The following is a 25,571-nucleotide window of genomic DNA, read 5'->3' as shown; positions in this document are numbered from 1 at the left end:
GGGATTTGGGGGGGGGGGGTGGTGGGCGGGGGTTCCCGGTCACTACGCTTGCTCACATCTGGGTGTGGTCCATACAGACTTTGGGGAGAGAGAACAAAGAACCTGTCCAGCCTGCCTGTCATTTTGAGCTTCTTGCAAAAGGTAAAATTTAAGCATGGGGGCAATACTGACAATGCCATACCTTGTGCGAGCCTTCTGCATCATGGTGCTACAGAGGAGACAATTGATCGACATTATCACATGAGGAACGTCAGAGCCCATAGGGTGCTGGACAGGAGGCCTTACCCATGTCAGGTATATTGATAAGGCGTTCGAACCTGCACCTGAGTGATGCAGACTGTGTCAGAAGGCTACGTTTCTGCTAATAAGTTTTAACTGAAATCTGTGAGTTGGTAAAAGCAGACCTGCAACCAAGAAGTGTCAGGAGGACTGCTTTGTCAGTTGAAGTGAAGGTTACAGCTGCACTTGCATTCTATGCATCCGGATCCTTCCAAGCTACAACTGGGGATATATGTGCCATTTCTCAACATGCAACACATGTCTGCATTCAGCAGGTGACTGCTGACTATATGCCCAGAGGAATGATTACATAAAGTTCCCCATGATCACCCAGGCAATGCGTGACAGGGCTGTGGACTTCTCAAGGATTTCTGGCTTCCCAAAGGTACAGGATTGCATTGATTGTACCCACATCGCCTTGCCAGCACCTTTGGAGGATTCTGAGATGTACAGGAACAGAAAAGGCTTCCACTGCATTAATGTACAGCTCATGTTGACGACATGCATCGCATCATGTCAGTCGATGTAAGATACCGTGGGAGCACCCATGATGCGTTCATCCTATGCGAGAGCATTATACCTGCCATGTTTCAGCAACAGCCAGAAGGGCAAAGCTGGCTACTGGGAGACAAAGGGTACGGCCTCACCACCTGACTCATGACGCCCCTACACGTAACCCAGACGGAAGCTGACCGGAAATACAACATGTCGCCCATTGCGATGCGCAGCATCATAGGGAGGACCATTGGCATCTTGAAACAACGTTTCCGATGCCTGGATCATTCCGGAGGCTACTTGCTATACTCCCCTGAGATTGTCGGTCAGTTCACTGTTGCATGCTGCATGCTGCATAACTTAGCCATCATGAGGCAGCAGCAGCTGATAGTAGATGACCAACCTGCGATGTGAGAGGCTGATGATAATGATGAGGAAAATGCAGATGATGAGCAAGAAGATGAGGATAAGGAGGCCATGCAACTACCTGAACCTGGAGCACAAGCCGTCATGTCCCTTTAATGATTGCTTGAGCCTTGCGCCAGCAGCTCATCCGTGAACGCTTTGCTACCTGAAGGCTCAGTGACAACTATTCCACATGGACCATGTTTACTATTTGGAACTGTTCTGTAATGTGGTGTTGCGTTAGTGGAACAAATGATGGAAATGATTCTTGTTTATTTCAAAAGTTGTGTTGATAATCAAAAAAATAATGGAATTGATTCAGTTATAATTTAAAATATATTTTATTCAAAATTTTAACAAACATTTGTACTTGACTTAACTTTAATAAAAATATTCTTGTATCAAACTTTAAAGTTTTCAATTAAGATCACTTACAAACTTTAAGGTCACTTCTAAGATCACATAAAAAATGTAAGATCACTTACTAACTTTAAACTTGTAAATTTACATAACTTACAAAAACCTTTAATTTGAGAACAACAGTTACAACAGTAAGAACAATAATAATAACAACAATAATAACATCAGCAGCAAAGATCGGCTGCACCCTTCTCTCCTCCAACTTATTCTAAGACCGCCCACTGAGCTTGGTCTTGGTGACTCTAATACCTCTGCCCTCAGCCGATGGCACAGTATTTCTCGAGTTGGTACCAAGCTTATTCTTTCTAACATCTCGGGTAATGCGCACCTGTTGGGGGGGAGGGGGGCCGGGGGGGGGGGGGTGAGAGGTGGGCAGGTGGCAATGTGAAGGGCACAGCTTGGGGCTTTCAGAGGTTGGTCTGGGGATTGGAGTGGGAGTGGCAGTTGATTCTGTCAATGGGCGCGGGGTCTGGGCGTGTTACCTTATTGCAGCATCTAACTCCAACATATGCTCCCTCATATGCCCTGACAGTGTCTCAACGACCTTCAACATTCCCTCCCTCATGTTGAGCAAAAGTGTCTCAACTACCTGTGACATTCCCTCTCTCATGTTCACTGAGAGTGCATCAGCTATCTGTGACATTCCCTCCCTTCTGTTCACTGACATGCTTTCAGCTGACTGAGATATTCCCTCACTCATGGTCCCAGACATCATTCCCATTTCTAGTGAGAGTGTTCTCCTGACAGTCCTGATACCTTATCACCCACTCCACTGATGGTGTCCAGCAGTGATCGCATTAGGTCAATGCTCTCTACATTCATTGTCATCATGAAAATCACAGCTGTTAGATCCTGTACCTCAGGGGAGCGTGGTCGATCTCTCCTTCCCCTCCTCACCCTGGATGTGCCTTGCTGCACCCCACCACTGGTTCCCGCAGTCTGGGAGAGTGGGGCCCTGGGTGTGCCTTGCTGCACCCTGTTATATATGTAAATTTGTATTTACTCTGTATAGCCACCAGAGGGCTCATTCCCTGGAGTCCCAAGGGATCCCATAATCCCTTGGGAGCACAGGTATTTAAGGAGGCTTCACAGGTTGGAGAGGCACTCTGGAAACCTGCAATAACAGACTAAGGTCACACTTTACTTTGAGCTCACAGCGTTCAGTCTGACTCTTTCTCCATACATAACACACCCCACCACTGGGACCACAATCTTGGACAGTGGGGGCCTTGGGTGTGCCTTGCTGCACCCACAACTGTGACCCACAGCCTCGGATGGTGGGGCCCTGGGTGTGTCTTGCTGCACCTCACCATTGGTTCACTCAGCCTCAGATGGTTGGCCCCTGGGTGTGGCTCGCTGCACCGCATCACTGGAACCCACAGCCTCGGAAGGTGGGTTTTGGGTGTGCCCCACTGCATCCCACTGGAATTCACAGTCTCGGACTGTGGGAAACCATGGAATGTCCTACCAACGCTCAAACCATTACTCAGGGAAGTGGCTAGCAACTCAATGGGTGGCATCTGCACCTCCTCAAGAGTGAGTACAAGAGATGGGGCTTCATCCATTCCCTCCCCATCCCCCTCACCCTCACCTCCATGCTCTTGGTCTGGAAGGTGGGTTTGGAAGATGTTCTCCTCTTCAGGCCCAACCTCATCTGAATATTCTTCTGCAGTGTCAGGGTTGGCCTCAAGTTCTGCAAATATAACAGAACACAGACAAATGGTTAGCAGCAGAGGAGGGGGCAGGATGGGTGGCATGAGTATGCTCACACAGCACAGGCAGCAGTCTGATTTGAAGGACCACAATGAATGAGAGCACATTTCATCAACCGAAGCGTAGCTGATGGAGACATCCCCATGAACCGAAGCATGGTTAGCCCGTGCAGTACTTAACATTTAGCAAAACCAGACCGTGGAATTTGCAGAACTTACCCTCTCTTGCGAGTGTGGGCCCAGCTTGTGCCGTGGTGGTTGCTTTTCTCCAGGCAGGACCCATCAAAGAAGCAGCCCTCTCTTCCAAGGGTGTCAGTAGCTGCAGATTTGCCAGGCCACCTCCTGTTCAAGTTCTTTCCCTTTTGTTGTGTGCCATCTTTTTCTGCAAGATGAAAATACAACTTTTTAGAGAGGGTGTCTTTCTGCTGGACATATACAGATGGTCACATTTACATTACATTGCAATTGCATTGAATAAATGAAAATATTCTTTCACTTCTTTTTGCATTGGCCTCCAGATCCCGTGGTGGTCACCATTGCACAGTACTCTTCTGCAAATTGGTTCCAGCGTTTCTTCATTTCTTTGGGTGGAACTTTTATGTGACCTCTGCTGGTGTCCAGCTCCTGCCATCTGGCCTCAATCACAATAACTAGTGCCTCCACTTCATCCCGTAAGAAATTCTTGGTCCTTGCACCGCGTTGCATCTTCTATTGCAGCTCCGATTTTTCGAATGCTAATTACAGTTCTCACACAGCACTCAACGTTCTCACACACACAACTGGCTCTTTAAAATGACAGATTGCAGAGCAGGAGCTGTACTGTGCATGCGCGCCCAAAGGAATCATGGCAAAAACGTTCTTTTTTTTCCGCACATGTGCAGAAGGTGCGGCATCATTTTTTTGGCGCAACCAGTAGGCTCCACTCCCCGAGGCGACTGGACAGGCTACGCGGCGCAAAATTTGAAAAATACAGCAGGGAAACTTGGCACAAATATTTTTGGAGTATTTCTGGCCTAGAAAAACGGGCGTAACTCTGGCAATATGCCAAAAAACGGCTTTGGGCAAAATTGAGCCCAACATATGGGGCCTTCCATTAGTTAGACTTGTCCTTGCCCGTTTAATCTCCATGACGTTTTGCAAGAAGGAAACAGCGCGGCACCCTTTACAGTGTATCTGGGACCTCAGTAAACAGGGCAAGCAACTGTGTATCTCTAACCAATCAGATTGAAGGATTGTGAAATGAACAAAGCAGAGTCTGAACACGGAAGTATAAGTTAGAATGGTGAATTCAATGTAAAATCAGGTACTGAAAGAGAAATAGAGAAGGGAAAAAAGTTTGGTTTAAGAGAGAGAAATAATAGGGCTCAATTTTGCACAAGCCTGTTTTTTGGCGTATTGCCAGAGTTGCGTCCGTTTTTCTAGTCCAGAAATGTGCCAAAAATATTTGTCCAAAGGTTCCCTGCTGTATTTTTCAAATTTGGCACCAGGCAGCCTGTCCAGATGTCTTGGGGGTGGAGCCTACTGTCTGCACCAAAAAAACTATGCCGCACCTTCTGCACATGCGCGAAAGAAAATAGGACAGTTTTGAAGTGATCCCAATGGACGCGCATGCGCAGTACAGCTCCGGATCTGCAATTGACCATTTTTAAAGAGCCAGTTGTGTGTGTGAGAACATTGAGTGCTGTGTGAGAGCATTGGAAAAATCGCAGCTGTAATACAAGATGCAACGCGGTGCAAGGACCAAGAATTTCTTACAGGATGAAGTGGAGGCACTAGTTACTGTGATTGAGGCCAGGTGGCACGAGCTGGACACCAGCAGAGGTCACATAAAAGTTCCACCCAAAGAAATGAAGAAACGCTGGAACCAAGTTGCAGAAGATTAAGGTGCAAGGGTGACCACCATGAGATCTGGAGGCCAGTGTAAAAAGAAGTGGTAGGACCTTGCTCAAGTATAAAGTGTAAGTAATATTTTCATTTATTCAATGATGCAATTGCAATTGTAAATTTGACTAGCTATATATGTCCCACCCAGCAGAAAGACACCCTTTCTAAAAAGTTGCATTTTCATCTTTGCAGCAGAAGGTGGCACACAACAAAAGGGAAAAAACTCGAACAGGAGGAGGCCCAGCAAATCTGCAGCCACTGACACCCTTGGAAGAGAGGGTCGCTGCTTTGATGTGTCCTGCCTGGAGAAAAGCAACCATGGTGCACAAGCTGGGCCCACACTTGAGGGAGAAGGTAAGTCCTGCAAATTCCACAGTCTGGTTTTGCTAAGTGTTAAGTACTGCGTGGGCTAGCCATGCTTCTGTTCATGGGGATGTCTCCATCAGCTACACTTCGGTTGATGCAATGTGATTCATCTTGGTCCTTCAAATCAGCCTGCTGCCTGGCCACCTTCCAGACTAAGAGCATGGGGATGAAGGTGAGGGGGATGGGGAGGGGATGGATGAAGCCCCATCTCTTGTACTCACTTTGGAGGAGGTACAGGTGCCGCCCATTCAGTTGGTCATCTCTATGATGTAGTTAACTTGACTTAACTTTCTGTGGCAAGTTTAGTTCATATCTACAGTGCAAATACAGAAACTTCATGCCGTTCAATGTATTTGAATGGTGAGTCAAACAGCGAAATGCTGTTTTTGTGAAATTATCGGCAGAGTGGCATATTTTGGACAGCAACTTTGTTGTGCGATTTATGCAGAGATGTCTTCACTCAAGGTTGTGAATCTTTGGAATTCTCTACCCAAGAGAGCGGTGGATACTCAGTCATTGAGTATATTCAAGACACAGATTAATAGATTTTTGGATATTAAGGGAATCAAGGGTTGTGGGAAAAAGTGGAGTTGAGATGGAAGATCAGCCAGAATCTTATTGAATAGCAGAGCAGGCTCGAAGAGTCGAATCGCCTACTTCTGCTCCTAATTCTTATGTACTTATGGTAATGATAACTGGACATTGAAAATGTTTTGTGAAATCCTAAATCGTGTGGATGAAGCAAGTAACAAAAATTGAATATTCAACAGAGAAATCTTCACAACTATGATTTGACCTAGCTCATTCACTCCAATATCAGAGGAAAATCTAGCAAACAACTCTTTGTTGACATGTCATACACCAGACAGCAACTGGTCAAAGACGAAGAATGTAGATTATAAAATTAGATCATATTGATCAAATTAGCAAGGGGCAGGGTGAAGTGGGGTTACAAGGTGAAACCTTTTAGAATCTTCCCCCATGAGATTAAATAATTCAGGTAGCTTCTCAGAGTACATTGCTGATGGAAAGAATCGGATTGATTAGGTAATGTTTTTTTCTTATTCCACTCATTTTTCATTTGTCTTCCTGAACCTTGCCTTTTTCTAGTCCAGCACCCTTATCTTTGATTCTTCATTATTGCTTCCTATTCTTCTATTAAACATAATTATGTTGTGGACATTATTTTTCAATTATTTTCCTATTCTCGCATCAGTTATTTTCCGTACTTCATTTCCCAGAACTAAATCACACGATGGTTCATTCCTTATTGGACTAGCGGCACACTGATTTAGGAAGAAGTCCTGAATGCATTCTAAAAGTGTTCTCCACTTAGACTGGAATAAAGGCATTGTATATGGATAATTTTGGGATGGTTAAATTACCCAGTATTAGTACCTTATGATCCTAGTGTATCTCTCTGAACTACCTGTAGATCTCCACCTCTATCTCATCTCTATAATTTCACGGCATGTAACACACACCAAGGCCGTGATGTCCTTTACTGGGTGGCGTGAAGGCGGGAGATGGTGGCAGCAGGAGACGAATCTGCTCCTGCGGTGATCCCGGCCAATAATAATATCTTCCCATAATGGGCCTTGTCAGGCCCGCCCTGCGAGTTTCCTGGCCCAATTATAAGGAGTGGGTCTGGTGACATCACTGGATGATGCGGTTCTAGTTGATATATTTAAAGGAGCAGCGTGGCAGCCTGGCCCAGCAGGTTGAGCGGCCCCCGGCCTGTGAGCACCATCGGAGCAGGCCGGGGAGCGGAAAGAGCAGCATGGCGGCATACCACTCCAGGGAGCAGCACGTGCTGGAGCAGGAGAGCAACGGCAGTGAAGAGGGACGTCACCAAGATCTAGATTGGAGCGTGGGTAAGTACAGCAGGAGCAGCGAGTTCGGGGCAAAGGAGCGACGAGAGATTGTAGAGTGATGTGATCGGGGCCCAGGAGAGGTGCGAGTTCGGGGCCCAGAAGAGGCGAGGGCCCAGGGGCAGCACACTGCATTATGTGTGCGCACTACGTCCATGCAGCAGAGTCATCTTGGTTAATGCTTGCCATTGGACCAAGACCTAGCTCTCTCAAGCCCGTGTGGTGGCTGGTGTGCAACAGCCACCACATGTTAAAAAAATCCATGCACAGGCATCTTCCACCGTTCAAGATTTATTTTGGGACTTGGAATTTTAGGTCCTTCATTGAAACACCTGTGAACTTTTTGATGTGGAAGCAAGTCATCCTCGATTCGAGGGACTGCCTATGATGATGATGATGATGATGATTTAAAGGGGCCATGGCCTTGTTAGCTGGCAGTTTATTTTGCAGACGTTAACCTGGTGTGAGTGAGTGCAGGTCTCCATCATAAAGAAAGACTTGCATTCATATAGCACCTTTCACAACCACCGGACGTCTCAAAGTGCTTGCCAGCCAATTAAATACTTTTTGGAGTGTAGTAACTATTGGAATGTGGGAAACGCGGCAGTCAATTTGCGCACAGCAAGCTTCCACAAACAGCAATGTGATAATGACCAGATAATCTTTTTTTTTTGTTATGTTGATTGCGGGATAAATATTGACCAGGACCAGGAATAACTCCCCTGCTCTCCTTCGAAATAGTGCCATGGGATCTTTTACGTCCACCTGAGAGAGGGCAGATGGGGCCTCAGTTTAACGTCTCATCCGAAAGACGACACCTCCGATCTAAGGGACAGAGTCTCCCAATCAGAGAGGCAGAGATCAATGCCTCGCTTTTGTGGCAAGTCCCTCCATCATCTTGTGGCGGGTTGAGGGGACATAGGGAGGTTCTCTTTCCTGCAGACGGCAAGAAGAGGCCTCCACAACAGATAAAAGCAGTGTGGCTACAGGTAGCCAGGAATATAACGGCGACTTCAGTAGTGCCTCGCACCTGGGTCCAGTGCCGCTAAAGGTTCAATGATCTTCTAAGATCAGGAAAAGTGAGTATAAAGCTACACTTACCTTGATGCTGCTGTGCCTGTCATCACAACCCCACCGCTGTGCATTGCTAACCATAATCCTGCACAATGTTACTGACACCAAGATCCTTGGACCTTAATCCATTCTGGTCTCTATTTACATTATCAGGTCCCCATCTCAGGTTCCATCAGGTTCCACCCCTCATACTCAGCCTCACCGTAATGCAATGACAGCAAGTAACAGCACAAAAGAAGGCAACTGGTAAAGCAGGCCAGGGCCATTGGAGGGAGTAACGTGCGGTGGCATACCACTGCAGGGAGCAGCGCATGCTGCTGCAGGAGGGTGACGGCTGCAAAACCAGGTCACTGATTGCAGTGCGGGCAGGCACAGCAGGAGCAGTGAAGGAGTGGAAAAGTCTGTTGGGTGAAGTGTCCGGGACCTAGGAGAGGTGTGAATCTGGAGCCCAGAAGAGGTGCGGGCCTAGGGGCAGCACGGGCAGCCCACACTGCGATATGTGTGCGCACTCTGTCTGTGCAGCAGAGCTGGTCTCCATTTAGTCTTGGGTACTCCTTGCCACCAGACCAAGACCTAGCTCTGTTAAGCCTGTGTGGTGGCTGGTGTATAACGTTAAAAAAATCCAAGCACAGGCATCTTCCACCCTTCACGATGTAGTTCGGGACCTGGAATATTAGGTCCTTCATTGAAACACCTGTGAACTCATCCCTTTTTGGCATGGAAGCAAGTCATCCTCGCTTTGAGGGACTGCCTATGATGATGATGATCCCATTTCATAAATTATGCTCATTCCATCAGTCTCAATCAACCTTCTCTTCTTTCCCTGGTGAGGAGGCGGCCTCTACCTTTGCTGAAACCACAGGGGTGGCACCACGTAGAAGCACCCAGAAAAGAAAGATCCCACACAAGTAGTTCCAAAGGTATTCACTCGGGTGTTTTTCTCATTATCACTATGATGTTTGTACTATATGCACCAATGTTATTAAATAATGTAATTGTCACATTTTGCAGTCACAGACAAATGTATGGGGTGGAATGGAGGTGAAAGAGTGTACAGGCAGGGCTGATTTGACATCCAGCAATGGTGGTGAGGATGAAAACAAGGGACTAGTATGTATCTCTCTGGTTTATGTTGTTGCTGTGGGGTCCTGTCAACATGCGGACAACTGTGGCAGCCAAATATGTGACCTCCACAAAGTTAGTTGAACCTGGCATGTATAAGGGCAGCCCTGGTGTGACGGGCAGCAACGTTGTCACTTACTGGTCTTAATTGCAACGCTGGTTCCTCCAGGTGTTCCTCATCATCACTCCCAACATCATAGTGCTCATCCTCCTCCTCCTCTTCCGATGAGACTCTGTGCTCTGCGCCATTTTCCTCATTGAGCGCTAGTCCTTGCTGCTGCGCGATATTGTGCAGGGCGCAGCAGACCACGACTATTCTGGAGACCTGGCTGGTGCATACTGGAGGGCTCCTCCAGATTTGTCCAGACATCGGAACTGCATTTTCAGCAATCCTATGGTTTGCTCAATTATATTTCCGGTTGAGATGTGGGCCTGATTACATCGTCCCTCAGCCTCGTTTGTTGGCATCTTCAAAGGTGACAGCCAGGTCTTGAGGGGATCGCCCTTGTCACCAAGCAGCCAGCTTGAAAGACTGTTTGATGGAGCGAAGAGCTGAGGGATGGTGAACTTGTGCAGGATTTAGGAATCATGGCAGCTGCCAGGGAACTTGGCCCACACATGGATGATGATCTTTCTATGGTTGCATGCCAGCTGAACGTTGAGGGAGTGGAAGCCCTGGCAATTAGCAAAACCAATTGAGTTGTGATAGGGTGCCCTGATGGCCACATGTGTGAAATCAATGACACCCTGCACCTGTGAGAAACCAGCCAGAGCGGTAAAGCCAAGCGCCCACTCAGTCACAGTGGCTTCATCTGTGGTGAAATGTATATAGTTGGCCGACTTGTTAAAGAGGGCATCGGTGACTTGTGTGATGCATCTGTGGGTGGCCGACTGCGAAATGCAGCTAATGTCTGCTGCAGATGCCTGGAAGAAGCCTGAGGTGAAGAAGTTGAGGGCAAGGGTGACTTTGACAGCCGCTGGTAAGGGATGTCCACCTTTTCCTCAGGGCAGCAGCTCATGCTCCAGCAATCCGCAAATGTCAGTGACCACCTGGCGCGATAGCAGGAGTATCCATCAGCATTACTGCTTTGTCATGTTGAGGAAGCTCATCCTCTGCCTGCAGCCCTGCACTGATGCCCTCTGCCCTGTGCAGCATGAGGTGGTTCAGGAGAATGTTGCCTCTCTTGTTGCTGTAGCTGGTTCTGCTGCTCCTATGGCTGTTCCTCATCAGAATCCGAGGACCAAGGTGAGAGAGCATAAATTGTGCCCATTCTGATTTTAGATATGCCAGCTGCAGTTGAGATGACAGAAACAATCTGTCAATAGTCAGATATGTTCTTCCAAGAAGGTGACAGTGAATAGATAGTTTTCTATAAAGACTTCCAATCGACATGGAGTTGAAAAGTCTCTTCGAAATCCTGAAGGATCCAGCTTCTGCGATTGGAAAATGAACAGCTGTGAAATGGTAGCTTTTATACCACTTATGCAGCTGTCACCTATTGAAACTAATCCAGAGTTGTTGAGAACGCGGCAAATGTACCTGATGTGTTCCTTGAGGGACGTGAAGCTCATTAAAAACTTGGTAAAATCCTTTGGAGCTGGTAAAATGCCGCTTAAATAGGTTTAAACAGCTTGTTAAGTATCACAATTGCCTGGCCCGCTGCTTAGTGCTGGGTCTGCAATCCGCAGCAGGACCCAGCAGTTTTGAAATTCACAAGGCGGCGGTTTCAGAGCAGACGTCCTCCCGGCTATCAATCATGGCCATTTTGACAGAGGGCCCGCCTCCAAACCCACACTCACAGCGCCGGTAAGATTCTGGCCTAAAAGCGTACCCTTCCGATTTATTAACTCTATCCATATAGATTCTGTCTTAACACAATCCCTTAGGACATCAAGTGCTGTTATCAAATCATTTACTCACCCTGTAACCCCACCCCCTTTCCCTCTTCCCTATCTTTCCTGAAATTGTTCTACCCAAGAATATTGAGTTCCCAGTCCAGTCCAAATTTAAGCCATGTTTTTATATTATATCTATCCATAATTATTAATGTTTCTAATTCTACATTTTAAAAAATGTTGAATGCTTTGTGCTTTCACATATATACTACTTAATATATGTGGTGTTGACTTATTATTACTCATTTTATCTTTTGATATCAATTTACCCTCTTTACAAGGGCACTGGCGCTGTTTCAGTTTATCTGAAAACCAGCCCTTCTACATTGGCTTTAAAAATAGCCTTTTCGCACTTTTTGCATTGAATGAAGGACCTCATCCCACCCGCCATATGATGCTTAGCAATGTTCGCCCTAAGGTGCGCAGGCGCGTAGTCACGCATTGATCAGGAGGTGCCGCGCAGGCCACTCACCAGTTGGTACCGCTGGAAAAGATACCGCATATGTGCGGCCACGCAAATATAAAAGGATCGCACAAAAAAAAATTAGAGGGAACATTGATGCTTTCGTGTCCGTTTTACGATAGTAAAATGTGCACGGCACCATCAAGTTTCTAGACTGCATTCCTTCTCCACACTTGCAACTACATTACCTGTCAGTGACACAATGGTAGATCTGCTACTTTGAGCTGAATAGAGTGAATAGAAAACATAGAAACATCGAAAATAGGTGCAGGAGTAGGCCATTCAGCCCTTTGAGTCTGCACCACCATTCAATATGATCATGGCTGATCATGCAACTTTCTCTCCATACCCCTTGATCCCTTTAGCTGTAAGGGCCACATCTAACTCCTTTTTGAATATATCGAGCAAACTGGCATCAATAACTTTCTGTGGTAGAGAATTCCACAGGTTCACAATTCTCTGAGTGAAGAAATTTCTCATTATCTCGGTCCTAAATGGCTTACCCCTTATCCTTAGACTCTGACCTCAGGTTCTGGACATCTCCACTCTGCCAGTTACATCCTCAAAAAATTAATGGGATTGAAGGCTGATAAATCCCCGGGGCATGATAGTCTGCATCCCAGAGTATTAAGGAAGTAGCCCTAGAAATAGTAGATGCATTGGTGATCATTTTCCAACAGTCTATCAACTCTGGATCAGTTCCTATGCACTGGAGGGCAGCTAATGTAACACCACTTTTTAAAAAAAGGAGGGAGAGAGAAAACGGGTAATTATAGACTGGTTAGCCTGACATCAGTAGTGGGGAAAATGTTGGAATCAATCATTAAGGATGAAATAACAGGGCATTTGGAAAGCAGTGACAGGATTGGTCCAAGTCAGCATGGATTTATAAAAGGGAAATCAAACTTGACAAATCTTCTGGAATTTTTTGAAGATGTAACTAGCAGTGGACAAGGGAGAACCAGTGGATGTGGTGTATTTGGACTTTCAAAAGGCTTTAGGCAAGGTCCCGCACATGGTATTGGGGGTAATGTACTGACGTGGATAGAGAACTGGTTGGCAGACAGGAAGCAGAGAGTTGGGATAAATGGGTCCTTTTCAGAATGGCAGGCAGTGACTAGTGGAGTGCCGCAGGGCTCAGTGCTGGGACCCCAGCTCTTAACAATATACATTAATGATTTAGATGAAGGAATTGAGTGTAATATCTCCAAGTTTGCAGATGACACTAAACTGGGTGGCAGTGTGAGCTGTGAGGAGGATGCTAAGATGCTACAGAGTGACTTGGACAAATTAGGTGAGTGGACAAAGGCATGGCAGATGCAGTATAATGTGAATAAATGTGAGGTTATCCACTTTGGGGGCAAAAACATGAAGGCAGAATATTATCTGAATGGTATTTTGAAAGTCCAATTACACCACATCCACTGGTTCTCCCTTGTCCACTCTATTAGTTACATCCTCAAAATATTCTTGAAGATTTGTCAAGCATGATTTCCTTTCATAAATCCATGCTGACATGGACCGATCCTGTCACTGCTTTCCAAATGCGCTGCTATTTCATCTTCAATAATTGATCCCAACATTTTCCCCACTACTGATGTCAGGCTAACCGATCTATAATTACCCGTTTTCTCTCTCCCTCCTTTTTTAAAAAGTGGTGTTACATTAGCTACGCTCCAGAGCATAGGAATTGATCCAGTTTCGATCGACTGTTGGAAAATGATCACCAATACATCCACTATTTCTAGGGCCACTTACTTTAGTACTCTGGGATGCAGACTATCAGATCCCAGGGATTTTATCGGCCTTCAATCCCATCAATTTCCCCAACACAGTTTCACACCGAATAAGGATTTTCTTCAGTTCTTCCTGCTCACTAGACCCTCAGTCCCCTACTATTTCCAGAAGGTTATTTGTGTCTTCCTTCGTGAAGACAGAACCAAAGTATTTGTTCAACTGGTCTGCCATTTCTTTGTTCCCCATTATAAATTCACCTGAATCTGACTGCAAGGGACCTAGGTTTATCTTCACCAATCTTTTTCTCTTCACATATCTATAGAAGCTTTTGCAGTCAGTTTTTATGTTCACAGCAAGCTTCCTCTCATACTCTATTTTCCCCCTCCTAATTAAACCTTTGTCTTCCTCTGCTGTATTCTAAATTTCTCCCAGTCCTCAGGTCTGCTGCTATTTCTGGTTACTTTATATGCCTTTTCCTTGGATTTAACACTATCCTTAATTTCCCTTGTTAGCCACGGTTGAGCCAACTTCCCTGTTGATTTTTATGCCAGACAGGGATGTACAATTGTTGAAGTTTATCCATGTGATACTTAAATGTCTGCCATTGCCTATCCACCGTCAACCCTTTAAGTATCATTCGCTAGTCTATCCTAGCCAAGTCATGTCTCATACCATCGAAGTTACCTTTCTTTAAGTTCAGGACCCCAGTCTCTGAATTAACTGTATCACTCTTCAACTTAATGAAGAAATCTACCATATTTTGATCACTCTTCCCCAAAGGGCCTCGCACAACAAGATTGCTAATTAATCCTCTCTCATTACACAAGACCCAGTCTCGGATGGCCAGCTCTCTATTTGGGTCCTCGACATATTAGTCTAGAAAACGATCCCTTATACACTCCATGAAATCCTCCTCCACCATATTGCTACCAGTTTGGTTAGCCCAATCTATATGTAGATTAAAGTCATCCATGCTAACTGCTGTACCTTTTTTGCATGCATCGCTAATTTCCTGTTTGATGCCATCCCCAGCCTCACTGCTATTGTTTGGTGGTCTGTACACAACTCCCACTAGCATTTTCTGCCCTTTGGTGTTCCGCTGCTCTACCCATAAAGATTCCACATCATCCAAGCTAATGTCCTTCCTTAATATTGCGTTAATCTCCTCTTTAACCAGTAACGCTACCCAACCTCCTTTTACTTTATGTCTATCCTTCCTGAATATTGTATACCCCTGGATGTTGAGTTCCCAGCCATGGTTACCCTGGAGCCATGTCTCCTTAATCCCAATTACATCATATCTGTTAACAGCTATCTGCACAGTTAATTCATTCACCTTATTACAAATATTCCTGGCATTGAGACACAGAGCCGTCAGGCTTGTTTTTTTAAACATTCTTTGTCCTTTTAGAATTATGTTGTAATGTGGCCCTTTTTGATTTTTGCCTTTGATTTCTCTGCCCTCCATTTTTCCTTATCTCCTTTCTACCTTTTGCTTCTGCCCCCATTCCTCTGTCTCTCTGCATAGATTCCCATCCCCATGTCATATTAGTTTAAACCCTCCCCAACAGCACTAGCAAACACTCCCCCTAGGAGATTGGTTCCAATTCTGCCCAGGTGCAGACCGTCCAATTTGTACTGGTCCCACTTCCCCCAGAACCGGTTCCAATATCCTAGGAATTTGAATCCCTCCCTCTTGCACCATTCCTCAAGCCACGTACTCATCTTAACTATCCTGCTATTTCTACTCTGACTAGCACATGGCACTGATAGCAATCCTGAGATTACTACCTTTGAGGTCCAACTTTTTAATTTAACTCCTAGCTCGCTAAATTCAGCTTGTAGGACCTCATCCCGTTTTTTACCTATATTGTTGGTACCTATATGCACCACGACAACTCGCTGTTCACCCTCCCCCTCCAGAATGCCCTGCAGCTGCTCCGAGACATCCTTGAACCTTGGACCAGGGAGGCAACATACAATCCTGGAGTCACGATTGCAGAAACGCCTATCTATTCCCCTTACACTTGAATCTCCTACCACTATAGCTCTCCCACTCTTTTTCCTGCCCTCTTGTGCAGCAGAGAAACCAATGGTATCATGAAATTGGTTGCTGATGCCTTCCCCTGATGGGCCATCTCCCCCAACAGTTCCCAAAACGGTATATCTGTTTTGGAGGGAGGTGACCACTCGGGACCCCTGTACTACCTTCCTTCCACTGCTCTTCCTGTTGGTAACCCATTCCCTATCTGTCTGTGTAACCTTTACCTGCGCTGTGACCAACTCACGAAACGTGTATTCACAACATTCTCAGCATCGCAGATGCTCTAGAGTGAATGCATGCGCAGCTCCAGTGCCGCAGTATGGTCTGTCAGGAGCTGCAGCTGGATACACTTCCTACACACATTGTAGTCAGGGACACTGGAAGCATCCCTGATTTCCCACATAGCACAGGAGGAGCATGACATGGGTCTGGGCTCTCCTGCTATGACTTAACCCTTAAATTAACTTAAGGACCTATTTCTCTTTGTAGAGGGGTCAATAACCAAGGGGCATAGATTTAAAGTAGTTGGTAGAAGGATTATAGGGGAGATTAGGGAAAATAAATTCACCCAGAGAGTGGTGGGTGTCTGGAACTCACTGCATGAAAGGGTGATAGAGGCAGAAACCCTCATCACATTTAAAAAGTACTTGGATGTGCCTTTAAAGAGCCATAACCTACAGGGCTACGAACCTAGTGCTGGAAGGTGGGATTAGGCTGGGTAGCTCTTTTTCAACCGGCATGGACGCAATGGGCCAAATGGCCTCTAATATGTCCTTACTATACAGTGTAAATGCACATGAGGCCCATACTTGAGAGAAGGTTGCTCTGTGACCAGTAACCTTTATTAGCCAGCACTGAAGTGATGAAGGTGGGTGGAGTAGGAGACGGAGGCCCAGAGACCAGCCCACCCAGCTGCAGACAAAGAAATAGGGGTGCAAAATCGAGAGGTGACATCACAGCCAAGCTGGTAAGTGGTTGGCTGTTCGACTGGTAAGTATAACTCTCTTTTAGACTGACTTTTAGATTGGTTTAATTGGCAGCGAACTACTAAGTAGCTGTTTGGTGTTTAAGTAAATTTTAGTAAGTAAATTAATTTTAGGGTTAAGTCATGGCAAGAGAGCTTGGACCCGTGTCATGCTCCTCCTGTGCTATGTGGGAAATCAGGGACATTTCCAGTGTCTCTGACTACTATGTGTGCGGGAAGTGTGTCCAGCTGCAGCTCCTGACAGACCGCATGATGGCATTGGAGCTGCGGATGGACTCACTCTGGAGCATGCGCGATGCTGACAATGTTCTGGATAGCACATTTAGTGAGTTGATCACACCGCAGGTAAAGGTTAGGACAGATAGTGAATGGGTGACCAAGATACAAGGCAAGAGCAGGAAGGTAGTGCAGGAGTCCCCTGCGGTCATCTCTCTCCAAAGCAGATATACCATTTTGGATACTGTTGGGGGAGATGACTTACCAGGGGGAAGGCACCAGCAGCCAGGTTCATGGCACCATGAGTGGCTCTGCTGCACAGAAGGGCGGGAAAAAGTGTGGGAGAGCTATTGTGATAGGGGATTCTATTGTATGGGGAATAGATAGGAGGTTCTGCGGCCACAACCGAGACTCAAGGATGGTATGTTTCCTCCCTGGTGCAAGGATCTCGGAGTGGCTGCAGAGCATTCTGGAGAGGGAGGGTGAACAGCCAGTTGTCGTGGTACATGTAGGTACCAACGATATAGGTAAGAAGCGGGAAGAGGTCCTACAAGCTGAATTTAGAGAGCTAGGAGTTAAATGAAAAATTAGGACCTCAAAGGTAGTAATCTCTGGATTGCTACCAGTGCCACGTGCTAATCAGAGTAGAGGGAGCAGGGAGCAGGGAGCAGGGAGCAGACGCAACATGGATTCATGAAGGGGAAATCATGTGTAACTAATTTACTGGAATTCTTTGAGGATATAACGAGCATGGTGGATAGAGGTGTACCAATGGATGTGGTGTATTTAGATTTTCAAAAGGCATTCGATAAGGTGCCACACAAAAGGTTACTGCAGAAGATAAAGGTATGCTGAGTCAGAGGAAATGTATGAGCATGGATAGAGAATTGGCTGGCTAACAGAAAGCAGAGAGTCGGGATAAATGTGTCCTTTTCGGGTTGGAAATCAGTGGTTAGTGGTGAGACACAGGGATCGGTGCTGGGACCATAACTGTTTACAATATACATAGATGACCTGGAAGAGGGGACAGAGTGTAGTGTAACAGAATTTGCAGATGACACAAAGATTAGTAGTAAAGCGGGTTGTGTAGAGGACGCAGAGAGGTTACAAAGAGATTTAGATAGGTTAAGCGAATGGACTAAGGTTTGGCAGATGGAATACAATGCCAGAAAATGTGAGGTCATCCAACTTGGGGAAAAAAAACAGTAAAAGGGAATATTATTTGAATGGGGAGAATTACAACATGCTGCGGTGCAGAGGGGAACCTGGGGGTCCTTGTGCATGAAACTCTTTTTGGAGTTTATCTGCAAAACAGAAAAACATTAAACCGTGCCACCCGACCTGGGTGACACACCAGACATTTAAAGGCCCCTTTTTTTTTTTTGTTTTTTTTTTGGGCACTAAAATCACAATTTTCCCCAGTGCCCCCTATAAAAGGGAAGGGGGACACTAAAAGCACCGGCAATTAAAACAAATTAAACTTTAAAACGTAAAATCAAATTAAAATTTGGTTGCCGGGCGTGATGATGCACTCCAGTCCCTCCGGTGCCCACCTCTCGCGGAAGGCCGCGAGCGTACCGGTGGACACCGCGCGCTCCATCTCCAAGGACACCCTGGACCGGATGTAAGAGCGGAAGAGAGGCAGGCAGTCAGGTTGAACGACCCCCTCGACCGCCCGCTGCCTGGACCGGCGGATGGCACCCTTGGCCGTGCCCAGGAGCAGTCCTACGAGGAGGCCTTCAGACCTATCCGCTCTCCTCCGCACAGGGTGCCCAAAGATCAGGAGAGTGGGACTGAAGTGCAGCCAGAATTTCAGGAGCAGCCCCTTCATATAATGGAACAGGGGCTGCAACCTCGTGCATTCAATAAAAACATGGAACACGGACTCCTCCAGACCGCAGAAATTGCAGGCGGCCTGGGAGTCCGTGAACCGGCTTAAAAATTTATTGCACGGCACTGCTCCGTGCACCACCCTCCAGGCCAAGTCCCCGACAAATAGTGGGAGGACCCCTGCGTAGAGTGCCCTCCATCGGGGACCCCCGCCTCCTCCGGACGGCAAGATGGTACGCCATGGCGTGTCCGGACGGCAGGCGAGGATGGCAAAGTTGAGAGTGTGCAGGAGCAGCCCGTACAAGAAACCCCTCCGCGCGGAACTGAAAGGCACGGAGGGGATTTCCCCGAGGCGGCTCAAGTTGTGAGGCGCCGGCCCCCGAGGGAGGTTCCAGGGTTTGGCGCCGATGAGGAATTACATCCGGACGGGGGTCAGTTCGGACGGGATCTCCCCACGTGCTTGAGCCTCCTCGATGCACCTAACGGAGTCAGGGCCCAGAGCTGTTTTTAGCGACTCGATGGCATCGGCCGCGTGGCGGACGTTGGCAGAATTTAGGCGCCGTGCCAGCGTGTCTGGCGCCATCCAGCCCGCTCCTCCACCATCGAGCAGGTCCCTGACCCTGGTCACCTCACCAGCCACAGCCCTCTCTTCCAACCGCCACATAAAACCTCGGTCGTGGAGGTACGGATTCCCGAGCAGCGGCTCCTGCAGGACGGCCGCCACTCCAGCCGACGGAGAGCTGCGCTTGGTGGAGACTTTGTTCCAGACCCTGATGAGTTCCTTGTAAAAGACAGGCAGCTCCCGGAGGGCGGTCCTGACACCCCCCAAGTTCACAAACAGGAGCTGCGTGTCGTAATTGAGGTCGCGTTGCTGGCGGAAGAAGTACCTCGCCAGAGTACAACACCTAGGAGGGGGCTCGACGTAAAGGTATCTCTGCAGGGTCTGAAGATGGAAAGTCGCGAGCTGGGCGCTGACGCACACCAACGACTGACCGCCCTCCTCAAGCGGGAGACTCAAGACCGCAGCAGAGACCCAGTGCTTCCTGTTGTTCCAGAAGAAGTCCACCAGCTTCTTCTGTATCTTGGCGACAAACGCAGGGGGAGGGGTCAAAGTGACCAGCCGGTACCACAACATTGCGGCCACCAGCTGGTTTATGACTAGCACTCGACCCCTGTAGGACAGCACTCGGAGCAGTCCTGTCCAGCGCCCTAGGCGAGCGGCGACCTTGGCCTCCAGCTCCTGCCAGTTCGCCGGCCAGGCTCCCTCGTCGGGGCTAAGGTAGACTCCCAGATAGAGGAGATGGGTCGTGCTCCAGGCAAAAGGCCTGAGCTCCTCCGGCAGGGAGTCCACCCGCCACTGACCCACCAGGAGTCCGGAACATTTCTCCCAGTTGATCCTGGCGGAGGACGCGGCCGAGTAAATCTCCTGGCACTCACGCATCCTCCGCAGGTCAGCGGGATCCTCTACCGCGAGGAGCACATCATCAGCGTAAGCCGAGAGGACGACCTCCACGCCCGGCCCTTGCAGAGCCAGTCCCGTCAACCTCGTCCGCAAGAGGCGCAGGAAAGGCTCCACGCAAACGGCGTATAACTGGCCGGACATGGGGCATCCCTGGCGCACCCCTCTCCTAAAGTGAAGGGGCGCCGTCAAGGACCCGTTAACCTTAATCAGACACTCCGCGGCGGCGTACAAAAGTCGGATCCGGGCGACGAAATGCGTCCCGAACCCAAAAGCGCGCAGAGTTTCGAGCAGATAGTCGTGATCCACCCTGTCGAACGCCTTCTCTTGGTCGAGAGATAGGAAGGCGACCGACAGACCAGCCTCCTGGGAACAATGGTTGAGGTCCCGGACCAGATGGATGTTATCGTGGATTGTCCGGCCCGGGACCGTGTAGGACTGGTCGGGGTGGATCATGTGGTCCAGCACGGCACCAAGGCGAGCAGACATCGCCCTGGCGAAGATTTTGTAGTCCGTGCTGAGGAGGGAGACCGGGCGCCAGTTCTTAAGGAGGTGGAGATCGCCCTTCTTAGGCAGCAGGACGATGACTGCCCTGCGCCAAGAGAGGGGCATCTCCCCGGTCGCCAGACTTTCCCCCAGAACCCGCGCGTAGTCGCACCCCAGGACGTCTCAGAACGCCCTGTGGAACTCCACGGTCAGCCCGTCCAGCCCCGGGGATTTTCCCCTCGAGAGCCGGTCGAGGGCACCGGTCAGCTCCGCCAGGCTTAGCGGAGCTTCCAAGTTTTCGGCGCCCTCCGGGCTGACCTTCGGCAGGTCCTCCCACAAAACTCTACGCGCTTCCTCGCTGGACGGATCCGGAGAGAACAGAGCCCCGTAATATTCACGGGCCCTGTTGTTGACACCCTCCGGATCCGAGACGAGAGAGCCGTCGTCGGCCAGCAGCATCAAGAGCTGCTTACGGACACTCTGCCTTTTTTCCAGCGAGTAGAAGAAGGGGAGCCGCGGTCCAGATCCCGCAGGAACCGGATCCGCGACCTCACGAACGCGCCTCGGGACCCGACGAGCTGCAGGTCCTTCAGCGCGGCCTTCTTCGCTTCGTACACCGTCCGCAGGGCCGGGTCCTGGACAACTTGACCGAGACGGGATTCCAGGTCGAGCACCTCTTTTTCTAGGCGCCCGACCCTGGCCGCCCGCCTCTTGGTCGACCCCCTCGCATACTCTTGACAGAAGACGCGGACGTGAGCCTTGCCCACGTCCCACCATAGCCTCAAGGAGGGGAAGCCCCCCGCTTCCTTCTCCAGTCAGACCAGAATTGACGGAACGAGTCCTGGAGCCGCACGTCCTCCAGCAGCCGGTTGTTAAAGTGCCAGTACGCGGACCCCGTCCTCGCGCGGAGCGAAGCGAGCTCCGCCTACACCAGGTGGTGGTCCGAACACGGCACCGGCCGCGTGGAGGCCACCGGGACGCAGGAAATGTATGCCCGAGACACGTAAAGGCGGTCGACTCTGGACCATCCTACTCCAGGCCTCACCCAAGTAAAGGCGCTGGAGTCGGGGTGGAGATTTCGCCAGACGTCCACCAAGTCGAAGGACCCGACCAGGTCCCTCAACTTCTCCATCGCCGTCATGCACTGCGGGGTACCGGAGCGGTCCCTCGCCTCGAGGGTGCAGTTAAAATCCCTCCCGAGGAAAATGCAGTCGCCGACGTCGACGGAGCCAAGAAGAGCGGACACCTCTTCAAAGAAGCGCATTTGCTGCGGGCCGGGCTGAGGGGCGTACACGTTCACGAGATGGAGCGGCACGTCCCCCAGGCAAACCGTTACGTGCAGCAAGCGGCCTGGCACGGGCTCCTCGACCCCCAAGATCTCCGGCTGAAAATGCGGGCCCAGCAAGATGGCCACCCCACTAGAAATGGCGGTGAGGTGGCTCATGCGGACCTCTCCTTGCCATTCCAGGAGCCACGTGGCTTCGTCTCCCGGAACGGTGTGGGTTTCTTGCAGGAAGCACACCGCATATTTCCCCTCCCGCAGGAGCGAAAAATTGTCAAATCTACGGCGTGCCCCTCTGCTGCCGTTGATGTTGAGGCTGGCTATGGTTATCTTCATGGCAAAAGCATAGTGCAACCTCTACCTTAACCTATTGTGGGGGAGGGAGCGGAGTCTTTTGTTGAACTCCGCTCCCTCCGGAGCCCAGCGAGGAGTCCCTCGAGCTCGCGCAGCTCAAGGTGTTGCTCCTTTGTCAAGGGCCCGCCCGCGGCCAAGGTTTTAGCGGCGGCGCTGACGGACCCCTTGATCAGCTCTGGCTCGGACCATTTTTCCAGGGCCAGTCGGGCTTGGTCGCAGCGACCCCGGCTCTGGGCCAAAAAGTCCCGGAGTTCCTTTGCAGGAATGAGGAGGGCCTCAGCGGCGGCCGCGAGTAGATCCACCGCCTCCCTGGCGGTGGTCTCTAGTTCTGCTCCCGCGTCCCCCACCGAGTCCCCGTCCTCCTCCGGGAGGTGGCCGCCAGCAGCCGACCCATCGACCGCACAAGGTACGACAAATGACCCGGCCGCTCCAACCGGCCCTGGCTCTGCCCCGATCCCACCCCCAGGATCGTCGGCTGAGGAGTCCCCACTGGGCTCATTTAAAAGTGGTGCTGGGTCGGGAAACGACAGCGGAAGGGGTTCCCCCTCCGCCCCAGGAACCGGGGAACAAGGAGAGACCTGGCCATAGGAAATCCCCAGGCTCCCCAAGTGCTCCAGCTCCAAAGTAAGGGGCGAGGGTGGGTGTTCCTCCCCCTCCCCGCTGCCACCCCCCGGCCCAGCATGTACAGTTTCATAAAAAATCTTAATTTCGGTTTCTGCCGGGTCGAGCAAATCCCGGGGGAAGTTGGGTATTGGCTGGGCGGGCTCAGGTTCGGCCTTTTCGGCCCCGCCCGCCTCAGTCCCCGGGACGCCCGGCCCGGCGGCAATGCATTCCTCCGCGATCCCCACGCCCCCCACGACAGGCAGATCTTCCACTCCATCCCCAGGAGGCAGAGGCTGGGCAGCCTCGACTGTCTCACTCACCCTCCCCGGGGACAGACTCCTCCCGCCTACGGCGCTGCTTGGTGGCGCTGGTGGGGGACGCGGGACACGCGGCGGGCACCGACTCCTCCGCGGAGGGATGTTGTTCCCACTCAGCCTCAACGGAGCGGCGCCTCATTTTGTTGCTGGGGGTGCGCTGAGGCAGGGAGACCTCCATGTCTGCTGAGACCTCGTGCTCCGCCCCCCCCTTTTCCTTTTCTTGCCCGCGCCCGGGCCCCTCTGTGGTGTTGTACAAGGGCTTGGGCACGGGCTCAGGGCACCCCACGCTCGCCGGTGACTGGGTTGGGCCGAGCGCGGTGGTCAAACTTTCTGGCGCACTGAGGGGACCCGCCTCTAGATGTTTCGCCTTGTTCCGCGCCTTCTTTCCGGTCGGACGCTCTCCCTCCCCCCTGCCGGAGGCCCTGAAAACAAAGGCCTCCGACGATGCCCGCGCACCTACGGCTCCCGGCACGCGGACGCAACTAGGGGGAGGGGTGGCGGCGGCGCCAGCCTTGGCCGCCTTCGGTGGTTTGGCGGCCTTGGAGGCGGGGCAGTTCTTACGAACATGCCCCACCTCCCTACAGGCATGGCACCGCACGCCGTCCGACGTCCAGAAGACGCGGTATGCAGTCCCCTCGTGCACCACATTAAAGTGCCCTTCCGTCGTGTCCTCCCGCGCCAGCCGGACAAAGAGCTGGCGGCGGAAGGAGAACACGTGGCGCAGGCTGCTCTCCCTGAGGCCAAGCGGTATGGGGTTGATCCCCGACCTTACCTCCCCCAGTTGTTGTAGGTGAGGGAGGAGGAGCTCAGTGGGAACAAAGGGCGGGACGTTCGACATGACGACCCTCTGCGCGGTGGCCTCGAGAGGATCCACCGGCAGGAACGTCCCGCCCACCGTGAGCCCCTTTTCGAGGGCCAGGGACACCGCCCGCTCCGACCCCAGGAAGAACACAGCCTTCCCAGACATCTTGGAGGCTGCAACAATGGCCGACAGACCGACTACCCCAGCCATCGCCCGCACGCACTCCTCAATGCTCATTGTGGGGTGAGTGTAGCTCTTGACCCCGTGTTTCCTGGTTATAAGTCTGAATGGTGGCAGGGCAGCGGGTGGCGCAGGAGGTGCCATGGAAGCGGTTGCCACCTGCGCATATGTCCTTGCTGGCCCTGCCACCGGCGTGGATGGGGTCGCCATCACGGGGTCCCTTTAAGGGCTACACCCACCCCAAAGTCACAGGCCTTAATGGTCTTGATTGGCCTCGTTTGATAAGACTGAGCAGAGGAGCTCTTAACGCGGCACACCTCTCCCCTAGTTGGCAGTTGGGGAGGGGCCTTGCTCCCTCTGCTCAGTTGTTTTATTTTTTTGGTTTTTTAAAAAATATTTGGAGGAAAGGGCTCTCAGAGAGAAAGGGGAGAGACAGAGAGAGAGAGATAGAGTAAGGGGGTGTGGGAAAGAGGGAGGCTGCGAGGGCAGGTCTCCCCTCACAGCAATGGGTGGGTGCACTCCCCAGATGGCAAAAAACAAAACAAAGCACAGTCTTTGGGGTGGTCTTCGGGTGGGGGGAGAAGATGTCTTCACCTGGGGCAGCTAGAGCCAACCAGGCACACTCCCGACGATGTTTAAAGGGTACTTAAAGAATCTTCAGCCTGGTAGCTCCAGCTATCCCAGGCTAGGCAATGGAGGGGGGGTGCTTCAATTGTGTGTGGGGCCTAATTGTAAGCAAGGCCCCCACACACACACACCCCCTGCGATGTTCCGGCCCTCGAATGGTCTTCTTTCCTCCCCCCACCAATACAACAAAGTCTTTTAGGGGGAATGCACCAAAACACACCCACCTTTGGTTGTTGAAATTTCTCCCTCCTTCCACACTGGATCGTGTTCTTTTTCCTCTCTCTCCAACTCTCTGTAGCAGTAATAAGATGGTTGAATTTGCAGCTCTCCTCCTCTCTCTCTAGATGGATTAGAATTGTAGAAAGCCCCTTCCCTCCTTCTCTTCCTGGGCTGTTCTCAGGGCTCTCCAGGCCTTTCAAGGCAGGAGCTAAGGTTGGTAGCTGCTCCTCTCTCAGCAGCACAGCTCCAACTGAGCAGGACACGCCTCCACTGCTCCACAATTGGTCCTTGTGCATGAAACTCTTTTAGAGTTTATCTGTAAAACATAAAACATTAAACCGTGCCACCCGCCCTGGATGACACAGCAGACATTTGCAAGGCCCCTTTTTTTTCTTTCTTTTTTTTTTTTTGGGGCGCTAAAATCAAATTTTTTCCGGTGCCCC

The sequence above is a fragment of the Pristiophorus japonicus genome, chromosome 5, assembly GCF_044704955.1.
Source record: "Pristiophorus japonicus isolate sPriJap1 chromosome 5, sPriJap1.hap1, whole genome shotgun sequence".
Classification (NCBI taxonomy): domain Eukaryota; kingdom Metazoa; phylum Chordata; class Chondrichthyes; family Pristiophoridae; genus Pristiophorus; species Pristiophorus japonicus.
The sequence above is the reverse complement of the archived record's forward strand: the minus strand, read 5'-3'. Positions refer to the sequence as shown.